Here is a 15,388-nt window from a genome sequence, read left to right as displayed (position 1 = left end):
TGTGTAAGCCAGGCCAGGATTCTGGGTTTTGCTGGTTAGTTTAAAAGCATATTGCTGTTCTTTGCTCTCAGTAGTGTCTGACCTGACCAGGTTTGTGTTAGCACAGATGTAACTGATCACCACACCTGTGATTGCATCATGGCCACCGAGTATGTGGACACAAGTAATCCTGTTGAAGTTGGTAAGACCATCTACCACCTTGATGACTGTGCTTGGTGTTGCAGGAAGCAATGGAGAATTCTTGTTGTTTCTGTAGAAAAGGTTCTTTTCCAACAAAGTGAAGAATGTCTGTAACTGTTTGTTTGCTGATTACACCTTGTGTTGTACTCTGCAAGGAATATTTTCCTATTATTACTACAGGAAAACAGATTATTAGACTGAAGATGTCTAAATTGCTTCAAGAGCACAAATCTATTGCCTTGTATGTTTAAGTCTGTTAGAACTGTTTGTTGTGGTGTTTTTTTTTTAAAAAAAAGTTTCAGATGCAGGGGGTAAATAACAGGCAGAATGATGATGAGAGATTAATGAACTACTGTGCCTGGAGAGCTTTGAATTAGTACTCCATAACAAAGTTAAAATTTTTCAAATACTAAAAACGCTAGGAAAGTAGCTGTGCAGTGATTTAAACTTACTTTTTTTTCCCCCTTCCTTTTTTACCATTTTCTAATACTGTTCTTTGAACACTCCTATGCATTATGCAGGTAGCTAGAATATATTTTTATGTGTGAGTAAATGGTATTTCCTACAAAAAAAGGGAAAGAATGTTCTGCAGGGTGACAGTATGTCCATAGAGGGCAAACAAAGGAGTTTTTTTTGTAAATCTTTTGAGAACATTGACGTTCTTCTTTAACTTTAATGGCAACAAGAAAATCCAGACTAAATAGATTCTATATCCAATCCTAGCACTTCAGGAGAATTAAGACAGGGCAAATGCATGAGCAGCAGAATATACTTCCATGAACTTTCATTGCACTCAGATGCACATGCATGTATTTTATTTACGTATTAACTTGAGACAATGAGAGCATAAAGACTGCTAGCTAGAAGGATTTTTTTTTTTTATCCAACATCACGAGGTGCTGTAAATGCACCTAAATATTTTAGTACCTAGTTAATACCTTAGCCCCTGGGAAGGTCTGTAACACCAAGCCTGCAGTCTAAGGAGGTGATGTATTTTCAGGCCTGGGTGTGAGAGGGGAGGTGAGAAGACCTGCTTTCTGTTCCTTACTGTTGCTGAGCTGTTTGGTGAGCTTGGAGCAGTTGTTTAATTTCCTTGTGCTTCTGAGAATTTTAGGGGAAAATCTTGTGTGTTAGAGACTTGTAATCCCTCTTTAATATTTGTGCATGCAAATTTATCCTGAGCTGCCATCTGCTTGCTTCTGCAGTACCTAAATAGTTTTCTCCAGGTAACTGGGATCAGTTACATTTAATGCTATTGCTGACACTGAATTTGTGTAAGCAAAGTCTTTGCAAGGAACTCTAGCTGCAACTGCTCTTATGAAATAAGCGAGTTGTATCACAGCTATTTCATAGCACGTACAGAACAGTTCAGGGAAGATGGTTAAAATGCAGTAATCTGTAATGAGAGTGGGATTTAAACTTGTAGCTCAGAAGCTTGCATTCTAGATTTGGCTTTGATACTAGCAAGCAGACAACTCTCTTGAAAGTGCAAGTGGATCCCAAGGATCCCTGTAAGGCATGAATTTGGTTTGTCATCTTTTGTCAGACAGTGGCTGTATGTGCCCTACCATTCTTCTGATGTGGCTGATCAGAAGAGAGCACTGTGTACAGAACAAATGACCATGCCTGTTTTCTCAGCTGACACTTGACCAGACCTGAACCTATGTAGCTTGTGAGCTTTGGAGGGATAAAAGGACAAACAATGCTGTAGGGAGAGGAACCAGATCAGGTTTTTTGTTATTTTTTTTTAACTCTTAACGTTGCCACTGCTTTACTGGTTTTGAAATCTTAACAGAATGGAAGAAGAGTAAATAATTGTAGAATCGAGACAAAAGAAGGGATTTTCAGCCCAAGGTGAATCAAATGTAAACCACAAGGAACTTCCGTGCAAAGTCTGCCAAACAGATTTACAGTCTGTTTCTAAGGCATGGAGTTCTATTTTTTTATTGTGCAGCTCCTATGCCCATTTGACCTGATGGAAAATCAAAAGAAAATCACATGTAGCGGTAACAACATATGAAGTAGATAACTGAATAAGAAAATACTGGAGAAAACAAGTGCTTTCACAAGATCGATGCATCTTCTCCATCTTCTGCCTCCCGACTATGCACATGCATTAATCTGCTTAGAGGATCAAAAACAAGAGAAGAAAGACAATTGCAGCTCTTGCCAAACCCAGGGAAAAGAGAAGGCAGAGGGAAGGCAAAAAATATCCGAAGGCAGAGTGAATGACAACCCAAGCAAAAAGCCAACACTTTTGCCTCTGGCAGTCAGGCAGGTTTTGTGAGCTTTTTCCCTTCCCTTGGCCTTAAACTAAATAAATAAATAAGTACATCAACCAGCCTTATTAACGAGGACTAGGAAGCTGGTGGTTGTAATAATATCCCCCCTTCACCTAAAGCAGAGGTTCTATTCTATTTCCTTTCACGTATATGGCAAAGGTCAGCTATTGAGAGCGACTTGTCATTGCTACTGTGAGTGTCTGTGTCTCTCTATTACTAGCTACTACTGTTTCAGTCCCAAGTGTTTGTGTTTTGTTTTGTTTGGTTTTTTTTTAAAGCTTCAGCATCCCAAGATTATTGGGAGAGGAAATGTATCAAAAAAACAACCCACAAACAGGTTAAAAGCACAAATAAAGACTAAGAGAGAAATAGAAAGGGGAGGAGAAAAAAGGAGGGGGGGGCGGGGATCAGTCCAATTTTCTTTGGAGACGGATTGCATTGTTGGGGCTGTCTGGCAGTGTTCCAGTGCTTCAATTGAAAGTGAATTTCTTTTATTGAATTCCATCCAGAGATATCATAACCTCAAAAGGCTACCATTACCCAGAGGGTTTCAGATGAAACCATCTGAGCGTGACTTTTGAAATGCAAGAAGTCACAATTGTCGTTTGACAACACGGGACCTGTCAAGGCCCCTCTTTCCAGACAGACAAGCTGTTTACATAATCCTTCCACCCACCGTATTGAGGTGAAAACCCTTCCATGGCTGGTCTTTTTTTTCCTCAGCAGGTGCAGAGTTTAAACAACAATAATGATAATAATAATTAAAAAAAATCCCTGGTGAACCCCACAAAACCATGCCATGCTTTGATAAACAAAATTTAAGCATGGGCTTTTTGAGTGTGCATTGGAGGGCAATGGGGTGGGCAACTGAAGGGCCTCTAGGTTTCAATGAATGAGATTACTCTTCCTGTAGCAGTCATATTCATAACAAGCCAGAAATGGAATAGCAAGTCAAAGATCAAGGTGTTAGAAAAAGACATTAAAGAAAATGCAGCCACAAACCTCAGTGAAACCAAAGGGCAAAACATGATTTGATGTGGTCCTCCAAGCTGGTGAAACACATTGAGCACCCTTGGCTTCCCCTGGCGATGGTAAGAGTGAAACACAGGTGGCTGCTGTTGGCAGCAATCGCTGTCACATACTCTTGTCTTTCACTGAGTGGTGTGATGTGGCTGTGAAAGTGTGACGATGGGTGGCATCCTTCCTTCAGCTCCTGGAGGGCAACATGTTGTTGTGAGTCTTACTAGAGACATCTGAAGTTAATTGCTAGTTTGGCAATTTTGACTCTTCTCCACAGATGTTAAGATAGTGTGTGTGTGTGTATGCATGCATGCATGTTTTCAACAGATTTTTTTTTTTTTTGACACTGGATAGCTCTCTATCTGTAGAGTCCAAGGTGGAGTTGTAATGGTCTTCCCACACTTACTATCAGGTTTTGATGTGAGAGGAATCAATATATGGGATGTATAGTGCTTGTTTTTTACTGAGGGCGAAAGAAACTAGCAAAAACCCAGCATTCGTGTTTTGATACAAGCTCCACTCACACTGTCTGTCGAGAGGGCAAAGAAGTCTGCAGTGAAAAGGGGAGGAAGTCATAAAGCATGCAGTAGTCAGGCTATATAAAACAGTTGGGGGAGGCAAATGGAAATAAATTTGACTGAGATCTGGTAAGAAGAAAAACACATAAAAATGGTATGTGGGAGAAACTGATTGAAAACTCAAATGGAGTACAGTGTTCTCCTTTTGTATGGTCACAACATGGCGTGCTTGGAGGGGTCGGGGGGAGCTCGGGTTGATAGTGGTGCTGCATTGGACGAGCTGGTTCAGAAATCTTTTGGCAGCAGTTTGAAACTGGTGACCGAAATGACAAGCTGCGATTTGGTTGCACTATGTGGGTGAGAAGGTAAATGTCACTTATGATTCACTGCTTGGCAAAATCCCTGGTGGAGATGAAAATGCCTTTGAAAAATGCCTTCAGTATCATGCCTTTCGGGGGGGTGGGGTGGGGTGGGGTGGGGGGTGGGGTGAAGAAAGAAAAAAGGAGGGTATATGAAACATTTGTTTTCAAGCAGGAGAGACAAGATGTAGGTGCGAAAGTGATCAGTTTGAATTCCTCAATACGCCCACAAGTACTTATAATTTTTGTGCAACAGAGTGTGAGATGAAGACAAGTTTAGTTGACGAAAATTTCATAGAGCTAAGTGTTTCAGTTCACATGTAGGACAGACTGGTGGGTGTCAGATGAGTGTAGATAGGTGGTGGAATAATTAACGTGTGGAAAACAACATAAAGTCATAGAGGTCGATAACATCCTCACGTCCCCAAAAGCCTAAATAATTTTTTTTAATTATTTTTTTTTTTTACATGCAAGGCAGAAAACAAACTGAGGAGTAACTTTACTGGGCAGGGAATAGCTGAAGGAGAAGACTATACAAAGAAAAGCATGAGTACATTTACCTGTCTGCAGAATAGCTTATATTGTAGAACCCCTGCATCTTGAAAAGTGGTCTTGATGTCAGACTTTCAAGTGTACTCCTTGAAACTTCCTGTGTGAAAAATGATACTGGCAAACCAAAAAGGCTGAAGAAAGTGGAAGATAAAAGCAAGCAATACTCTGGTGATTCGCCAAATTAAAAGGAGATACTTGGAAAAGAACATCTGAAGTTTGGGAAATCTAATGAGACTTTCCTATAAATTCAGAAAAAAATGAAAATGAAATCATAAAAATTATGTGCTTTGAGGTTTTGTTGGCAAACCTCTCCCCAGCGTTGTGTTCTGTATCTAGACACCGATAATCTATCAGAGGCTACTTAGAACTGGCCGTCTACTGCAGGTCATTCAGAGGCATCAAAAAGAAAACACAGAAGAATGTTATGCAGGAAAAACATGCCCTTAAGTGGCAACAGGTTATAGATGGTAAAATGGCTCCATAAAAAAGCTTTGGAACAAGGACTTCTTTAGAAAAAGAACTGATGTCTCCTCTCTCTCCTAGCTGCAGAGATGCGAAGGCAGACAGGAGTGACAGTATACATAACTGCAATAGTGAGAGGCTTCCTGGGAGAAGAAAGCTGTAAGCTTATATTTCATAATGCTGAGTAGGTTTTTGAATTCTAAGTGGAGGAACATATTGATGAGCTCTCTAATAGTGCTGTAGTAAACTGCAAAATCCAGTGCTATTGGAAGTTAGTCAGAATACAAGATACAAGAGCATATGGAACAGATGCTGGAGTTCTGCTGCAAGAAGAATACTAATTCTGGATATGTGCCTGATCCAGATGTCCTTTCATGGAAAAAAACAACCCAAGGTGCAGCTATTGCCTTAGAAGCCACAGTAAATCCATAAATATGATAACAGAGCAACAGCAGAAAATGTATTAGCAGCAAATTTACAAGGCATGGTTGCTCTTTTATTCTACCTTTAAGTAAGGATAATTCTATTGATCATGCTTTTTCTTCTGTCGGGAGAGGAGATCAGGGCTTAGCATTGCCATTTTTTTCTAATTAATGCAAACAATCTTATCTCAATTGCAGTGCACTGTATGAGCTGGGTAATGAAAGAGTTCTACAGATCTGAGAGGGTGAGTTTGTGCAAAAGAGAGCTATTGACTAACTCTCCCTGTTCTGTCTCTCAGTGCGGCAAAACTTAGTTTTGCATCTGCAGTGATTTGGAATATGAAGGACCATGGTTTTATTTTTGTGAGAAAAGCTATTATGGCAGAAAATGAGTCAAAGGATCTTAGGGGCTTGTGCAAGTTTGCTGCTACAGGCTGGGAGTGAAGATACCACTGAGGTTTTCTCATCTTCATACAGTAAGAACTATTGGAGTTTAAAAATATGCTATTTGTGGTGTACTCCCCCCCCCCCCCCCCCCCCCATGTTATACAAGGTTGTAATTAAACATGATCTGTGAGCATATTTAGGAACAGAAATATTCCTGGCAGAAGAAAAATGGTATTTTTGTATCCTATTAATTATTAGTAGTATAGTAATTGGTGTATTTTCCAGACTAATATATGTTACCATTGTGTGTCTGATCTGTCAGTGGTGTAGTTAGTTGAAAACTGAAATGTTGTGAGGCACTGCAGTAGGTCAGGTGAACTCAAGTGGGTATATCTGCCTTGAAACTGGATAGTTCTGTGCTGATTATCCTAAAAGAAATAAACGGAAACTTCTTGAATGAAAAGTTTATTTTTACAGAAACTACTTGCTTCACTCACTTGAAGCTCTTGTTAGAAAATTCCCAGCCACATGACTGCAATGTGATTAAATCTTGGACTCATTGTTATTAAAGCTAATAGTGTTTGCTGTAATTTGATTTTATCTGATGATCCAAAGTAACATATAAAGCATGTTAGCATTTTACCAGGTGCTTGCTGTAGTACTAGCTCAGCTATACCCTGGTTCAGGTGATCTCTGCAGGAAGTGCTTGAAAACAGGAGGGGAAAAAAAAGTGTGAGTCAGGTCACTAATTCTGTCAGTGCACTTGCAGGGATTTACACAAGAGTGTGTATAAGATCCACCTGGTAGGTACTAAATGGTATCCATTGACCAAGTACAGCTGGATACAGGGGAAGTGCTCTCCTTTCTCCCTCATTCCTAAACTGCTGCAGAGTTTCAGAACTCCTTCTTCAGTGCAAGGGGGAGGAGAGGGTAAAATAAGAGGGAGGATCCTTGCAGTTGGATTTGTGCAGAGCATCCCTTCTCTGTGTGTATCTGAGTCAGAGAGCATGGCTCTCCATTAGCAAAAGAAACACATCTTTCCAAGTCCTTTCTGTCGTCATCCAAAGCAAGCCACCCTGTGCGCTGTGTGTATGCTGGGAGTGGGCATGCTGCAACTCAGACACAAAGCAACACGCTCAGTGCCCTTGTCCTGGGATGTGTAGAGATCAAGCTGCTTTGTGCTGCGTCTTCTCCAACTGTTCATCTTTGGACAGGGTTTCAGGCATGTGTGAAGCCTGGTTATCTCTCTGCTGATCTCAGGAGAGAACCTGTTTGCTTATTTCTTGTCTGACAGTGCTGTCTGGCAATGTCTGTGGAGCTTCTTGATTGATCAGTCATGGCTAAATAAGTGTAACCGTTCTTGGTGGCAGTGGTGGATTTTGTGTGATGCATTTCTCCCCTTCAGATTTTAGAAACCATTTATTCCCAGAGGTGAGAATGAAACTGTTAATTTTGAGACTTGTGAAACCAAGAAAGGACACACTGATTTACGGCTATGCTTACAATCTTTCATCAGTACCTCTTTGTATTTCTTGATACCTTTACATGCAATAATTTTGGGGTAAATTGTGCACAGAAGCACTGTTCTGTATTGCAGGATAAAATGTTTCAGTGTCTCTGGATTGAGAACAGCAGTTTGGTTTTTCTGCCATGTTGATTCTGTACAGATTAGCTCCTATTTAGCTAAGTATCTCACAGGACAAAAGCAAATACTTGGGAGACTCACACATTTGTGAGTGATACTAGCTGGCTAAGTACTTCCTGAGCAAAGAGTTTGGAGACCCGGTAGAAGAAATACAATTTGGAACTGATGGTTTTGCTTATACAAGAATCTCTCTCATTTGCTGGAGTACAGTGTTTTACTTCCCCCTGGGACTTAGCACAGCAGGTGCCAGCCTTCAGAAATGAGAATAGACTGGAGTACAGATGATTTGAAATACTGGCATTTAATTTCTTTCTGTTGGAATTAAGTTAAATTGATATATCTTGATCTATGGCAGAGCTTCTTTGCTATAAATGGTTGGGTTGCAGAAGTGGCAGCAAAAAGTAAAGGAGGGAGGCAAATTTTATGGCTAGTATTGTGCAGAGTATTCTTTCTGTGCTCTGAGAGATAACCTGGTCCTGTTTTAGCAAAATGGCAAACTGATCTCATTAATTCCTTTCCATCACCACTGAACTTTCAAACAACATGGAAATGTGTTGTTTTTTTGTTTTGGTTTTTTTTTCCCTAGAAGTAGAGAGCAATACATATACCTGCTATCAAAAAGTGTGTGAAAGTGCAGCTGCAAAAGATGTTGTATTAATCTTTCCTGTCTGACAGAAATGGATACTGAGGCATTCTTCAGGTTGAACAATCCAGTACAAAAGGTGGTCCTCAGGATGAGAGGGGGACTCTTAAGCCCTGGCCTGGATGAACCATCAGATAAAGCCAGGAGACATGGCTTCGCACTGAGTAACACATGTTGGGATCTGATAAAACAGGACTCACATGGAGTTCCATGGCAGCAGGTTACTCAGCTCATTTGATCATAATTCAAGCCATTTGTGTAACTAATGATGCTCTCAGATGTTTGGCAGAATAAACTAATCAGCCGTTTAACAGCAGCACAGCTTCTCTGTGGCTCAACATGGATCCCAGGAATTCTGCTGCAGTCAAAGATGCAGCTCCTGTCTCTGTCTCTCTCTGTGCATTTTTGTTAGCTGTGTGGTTCAGTAACCTTTCAGCAGACCCATCTACGTAAAAAATAGTTCAGCAGGAAGAAAGAACGTGCTTGGGAAAAGGCATTCTTCGTCAGTTGCTGCACATCTGGTTTAATATCTTTATGGTGAGGCAGTGTACCCAGTCAGCATGTGTTCTGCTAATTCTGAAACGGTGTGAATCAAATAGGCTCATGGATGAATGACCCGTTATGTGGTTTGCAGGTTTTGTAAGTCTCTCATGCTAATCCAAGGCCACTTCAGGTTAAACAATCACACATAAGTTGCCTGAAAGATGAACCTGATGATATAGTAGCTGGATTTTCAGCCTTTACATTTCAATCTTTCTGTTTTTTTCTTTTCTTTTCCTTTTTTTTTTTTTTCTTCTTTCCCTTAGGGGAGGACTGATGAGACCTACTGGCCCTTAACAGCATGGTACTATAGCCCAGATCCTTTGCTGTTATTAATAGGTGCAGCTCTATGGATGTCAGTGCAGCTTCACTAGTTCGTATTAGTAAGGAATATAGTTGCCTGATGCATTTACAAACCAGATGTCTATTTTTAGAGAAGTGATATGCCTGAGAAACTCTTACTCTTCTCTAAAAGTAAAAACCCACCCATTGCTATAAAGGGCACAATCCTATCAATAAACCACTGAGCAGGTTGAGGGAGGCTCAGAAATCTGGCCATTATAGAGAAGTTTGGTGTGGGTTTTTTTTGGTTTTTTTAATAACCATGTTGTAAGTCCCTGAAAACAATATATACAGTAAAGGTGCTGCTTAGATACCTGGTTCCACAACTACAAAACCGTCATATTAATGGTATGCAAGCACACATATTGTAACAATGCGTTACCTTGTCTCTGGAACAAAAAACACAGGTACAGTTAATGACAACTTTTGATGAGAGCGAGATTGCTTTAAAGAGAAGGAATTAAGTAGATTAGATGGATGATGACTAATTCACCAAGGAAACAAATCTATCCTTTTATTGGATAATGAGTTTTCCTAGTTTCAAGTTTTAAAAGCTTCCTTTAAGTTTCAGCAAAATGTACTTGATAGAAAAAGAGGAATGTGTTTCCAGCAGAACTGAAGTCCTTAAAGGTTTCTTTTTGCCTGCTATTTCTGCTGTAAAGAGGCTAGGATGATTTATTTATCCTTTTGTTTTGTCTCTGATACACTTATTGAGGAATAGCTGCCTGCAGAACATGGGTATAGTTTGCATACTAATCATTTTTTTGTAATTGATCTTTTCAGCTTTCTTCATGTGCTGCAGAAGGTTGTCAGCCACTTCTTTGAAGTTAACTAATGATCATGCAAGCAAAGAATCTGCAGTGGAAGCCAGGATTTCCCTGGCACTGTAGCAATGCAGCTTCCACTTGCTGGCACTCTCCTGTCACCTTGCATGGTGTTAGTCAGGTGAGCATGGAGGTAGAAAGCTTTCATTGCCATACAGACCTTGGGGGTAGGCCAGTGCAAAGAGATTTCCCCAAATGGAAGAAAACTAAAAAAGGCTAATGCAATGCTCTTTTCTTCTTTGTGTCAAAAGCTGGCATGGTTCCTCTATGTAATTTGGACTGGGAGACGTATAAATTCCATAATTGGACATAGCCTCCTCTTTCTTACTTGAATATTCACAGAAATGTTTGTGTAACTGAAAATTGCATACAGGAGAGGCTGGACTGGCATCTGTAGGAATCTTTCTGCTGACCTGGCTGGAGTTTGGATTGGCTCTTTGAATTGGTCTGTAGTCAGATGAAGCTTCCCCCCGACACCCCCCCATGTTTCCTTCCCTTCACTCTGCCAGTATATGTCTCTAATAAAACCCTCATGTGCCAGCTTTTGAATAGAACAGCCTGTCTTACTTTATTTCTTTTTTATTTTTCCTTTTTATCTTTATTTCTCTTCTCTTGTCTGTAAGTACTACAGCAGAGCTCTTTTCTCTTCTCTAGTCACCCTAAACCCATAAAATAAACTACTTTTAAAAGGGCGGGGAAGAAACAATAATAGATGGTCTAATAAAAGATACTGTCTCTCCCTACAAGCCTTCTTTCACTTCAAAACAATACAGCAGTGTGATAAAATAAACTGCTGTTGCCGTATGTTTTGCTGAAGAATCCCTACCCCTTTCCCAAGAGGTGACACAGTCACAGTAGTGTTGAATTTAGTATAACTGAAGGGTGACCTTTAGAGCTTTTAGTTTGGAAAATGATCATTCTGGGATGTTCCTGTAAGTATTCTTTACTGACAGCCAGGATAATTCCAGTTAGAAAGCAGTGAAAGAATATATATTGTTATTTACTTACGTCATCAACAGAACACTGTTGTGGTCTTGCTTGCTTTTCTCAGGTCCCTTATTCATCTGGAACAGATCTTAACTGAGCCAGAAACGGGCTTTTGGAGGATGTCTGAGAGGAGAAGGGGTTATGTGGTTTCCCCATCACTCTTGCTGTTAAGCTGAAGCTTTATCCACATCTGGTTCATACTTGGTGTGCCACCACCACTGTGTGAGAGTAGCAACTTTATGGGAGATGATTTGAGTTCTAGAGTCAGCTTGGCACCACACTTTTTGTTGTTTTTTTTTTTTTTTTTTTTCTTCTTCTTTCTAAGAATATACTTAAGGCTGGAAAAACAGTCTTTTGTTTTTTATATTTAGTTGTGTTTTCATAGTGGATAAAAAATCAATCATGTCATGAACAAGGCTTGCAATTTTAATATCTGTTAGCAGCCAAGGTAAACTCTCTGCATTTGTCAGTAGGTGTTTATCTAGACTTGCTAACATGTATTGAATTCCTGTTTTCTAGGATTTGGTTGCGTATCAGCTTTGATGTATTAAATAACACTTGATTAAAAGAATATTTTCAGAGAATACTTTCTAAACCAATAAGCTACATGGAAACATTGGTTAGTTCTAATCATAGTTCATCCTTATATTTGGCTACCGCTGAAGGCTGGTGAAAACATCAGTAAGCTCTCTGAGTTATAACCTTCTTACCCTAGAGTTTAACACGGTGCTGCTCTACTGATGTGACGAGCAGGGGTGTCATTATGTGGACATTAGTCTACCACATAAGCTCTGTACTGCCTGCATGATACTATACTTTTGTTATTTCACCATGCTGAAACAAAACCCAGACATTTGTGGTACTGGGTACCTCTGCCTGTGGCACTTGAGGCCAGATTTTTCCAAGACCTCTGTACTTACTGCCAGTGCTGAGCTGCTGGGAAATCTGCACCTGCCAGCTGGGCTTCCTGGCTTCTCTCTTCTCAGCATGGGTAAGGAAAATGCGCTGGCAAGGAATACGGGAAACAAACCCCTTGTATACTGAAGGAGACCGGTAGAAAAAGGTTTACATTTCATAGTATTGTGAAGCCACCCTTAAAAAAAGTCTTATAATGCCAAGGGAAGGATTTACATTGTAAAAGAAAATTGTACTTTTATTTTTAGCAGTCGTTTGCATGTTGCTATTTGCTTTTCACAGATTCTTATTTTTGCTAGTGGCATCTGGGTCTGGGGAGCATTATCTATGGCAATAGAACTGTCTGGTAGTGTCTTGTGAAAACTGTTAAATGTCTAAAGTTAAAATACTTTTTTTCTTCCTTCTGCAGATCTGAAAGAAAGATTTATTTATTTATTTATTTCCCCTTTTCAGGCTTTTTCAGGGCAACTTCTTATGTATTCTTTAACCACTGCAGGAAGCCAACTAATTGCCTATCTTGCCTAGTTGTACTGCCTTAACTCTGATGATAGATTTGAAGCTGTACAAGCCTCTGGCATTGATGCAGTCAGTTCCTAAAAAATCATATAGTATGAAAGTCTCTATTTTCAAAAGGGAATGAAAGTAATCTGTTCTCATGTAAGAAAGCAAACAAAGGAAACTTGCATGCATCTTTGCTGAATTGACTGCATCCACCTTAGAAGTTGTTAGATATTTACTAAGTAGTGTATCACTGCCAGTCTGAGGTATTTTCATAGTGCATCCTTCAAACCTTACTGTCAAATGTAGAATAAAAAATGGGGCAGGTGAGAAAAAAACCCACAACGGCTGGATTTGGAACAGGCATGGGTCACCAATAATATAATACTTTGGGGCTTGCTTCCTTCTCCCTGTCATAGGCCAATTTGTTACTTCTGCTTCCTTTTTCTCTCTTTATATAGTACATCTTTTCCTATCTGCATTGGGATTTTCTTCCTGTCTGCTGTGTGATGCTGCTGACACTGGCGTGTGGTGATTCTGGGCTTTTCTGGCGCTGCTCACTGAGATAAAAAGTGACAACCTGGGAGCTGCCTCGTGTGCTCCAGAGCTTTCAGCCTGTAGCACAGAGCAGTATATCAAACACCAGCAGGCCAACCCCTTTTTGTTGCATTAGCCAGTCAAGCATTTTGTGCTTCTGAATGTCATCTTATTTAACATTTTGTTAAACAACTTCTAAAGGTCTTAACAATATGACAGATGGGCTGTTGAATGGATGCTTTAATGACTGAGCATTAGTTTGCTTTGGTTTGATAGTGTTTATTGTTAGTTAAGTACTGTTTAAATAAATCAGTCTTCCCTCTCTCTCTTTTACAATACAGACATGTTCAAGAAAAGGTTTTATTCTTCTTGTGGTGGGTGTGTGTTTCAGTCTGTCATGCAGACATGATATATAATGGTCTCATTTCCAGTCAATCTGTGCCTCATAGGTTGTGACTCCAAGGTCTGGATCATGTCTGTAAAGGTTAAGGCATATCTTGAGGATTCTGCCTAGTGGATGCTACAGCTACTAAGAAGATAACCTGTGGCAAAGTATGATTTGGAATGACATTTTTTGCAACTTTCTTTCAAGTTACAACCTACATTGCAATCTATCCTGTCTCTGAATTTATTTTTCTTAACCCCTTAAACCTGTATACTGTTACAGTTGAGTCCATGTGAAGGTGACAAACCGGGGGAACGCTATTCCTTTCAAAGGTGAGAAGACCAAATAAGTTGTATGCATACAGGCTGTCCTTTGGTACACACAGAAAATTTTTCTTCCTGGAAGAAGCAGGAAGCTGCCTCAAATCTCCATGTGCCATGCTGTGTACACCTGACAAGTCACTACAGAACCTGCCTGCAAGGCAGGTGTGTGGGCAGGCAGTGGTGGGTGGCAGGTAGAGCATGCTATATCTGTAGCTAGTCTAAAGACTTCTTTCAGATGTGGTCACTGATTTCTGTTACCAATGTATTAAAGGCACCTTTTGCATTCAGTAAGCACTGGAATTAAAAGTTACTATGTATGTTAGATTTCAGGAATTTGTTACAGGTGTTCTGTTATGTGCCGTGGGCAAGGGAGGGACAGGATTTCTTGTCAGCATGAAGATTTTGCTTTATGAAGACTGAAGGACCAGTGCTGGAATGCAGTGAATCTGGGAATAAAATCTTTGGAAAGTCAAAGAGAATCCACCTCCTTCTCCCTGCTGGAGGTGGAAGGTTGGGAAACAGGGGAGTAACATTTCTTCCTGGAAATAGTTGCCATCCCCACAGCATCTCTCACAGCATCAGTGGAGTCCAGCATGGGCACACTTGGCTGCAGAACTATGCCTGTCTTGCAGCTTGCAGAAGTCTGTCCTAGTCGAAATTGTGGAAAATGCCTTTGCAAAGAGCCTGCACTAGCAGGAAATGTTTTCAAGCCTTTGAGATGAGTCACTGAGGTAGGAAATGTAATCACTGTGCCTCCTCATCTTTTTCTAACAACAGATGTTAATGTCAAGTACCTGTCAGGATTAGTCCTTGGCTTGAGTACAGCTATCAGCAGTCTATTTCCAGAATCTAGAAAAAAGGTACAAGGTCTGAATCTAAGAGTCATAGATTTAGTGTGGCTATTGATATTTAGCTTGTTTTGGTGTTCTGGGGAATACTACTAAGTTGACTGTAGCATTCCAAACGGTGGAAAGGATTCATTTTTTTCCCAAGGCAACTATGAATTTGTCTTTGATCAAATTTTTGGTCTGTGGTCATCATTACAGGTCCACTTTTAACTGTAGCAGGTAACTCCTCTGGTGCCTTGACCTAATTCTGGTTCTGGTAAACACAGCTCACTAGTCTTTTACTCCCTTTGCTGTCCCCAATGGCACAGTTACTCTTCATTTCCCTTCCCAGTGAAGCCTTCTCATAGGTCATCATTCATGCACAGGTAGTCAGATGTGTTTAATCCTGATGATGTATTTGCTTCCAAGTAAAACATCAATATATGACTAAACACTGTTCAGACTGTAAGGTCCTTAGGGGCTGTGGCTGCTCTTGTTAAATTTCTACAAGCCTCAGTTTGGTACACTGAAGGCATGGATGCAAGCTGCAGCAATTGCAGTGTATAGTATTTCTCTCAAAAGGCCTATAAATTTCTAAGATAAAATTTTGTCTTTTGGTGCTCGGTGATGTCAACTGCTGGGTGCAGGCACCATCCATATTTAAGGCAGCTTCCAAAAGTATTTTGTAGAATATGTAGTAGGCACTCCTCTGAATCAAGGACACAAGAAAAAATTGGTGG

Source organism: Falco peregrinus, chromosome 7 (genome assembly GCF_023634155.1).
Source record: "Falco peregrinus isolate bFalPer1 chromosome 7, bFalPer1.pri, whole genome shotgun sequence".
Lineage (NCBI taxonomy): Eukaryota > Metazoa > Chordata > Aves > Falconiformes > Falconidae > Falco > Falco peregrinus.
Note: the sequence above shows the minus strand (reverse complement) of the source record.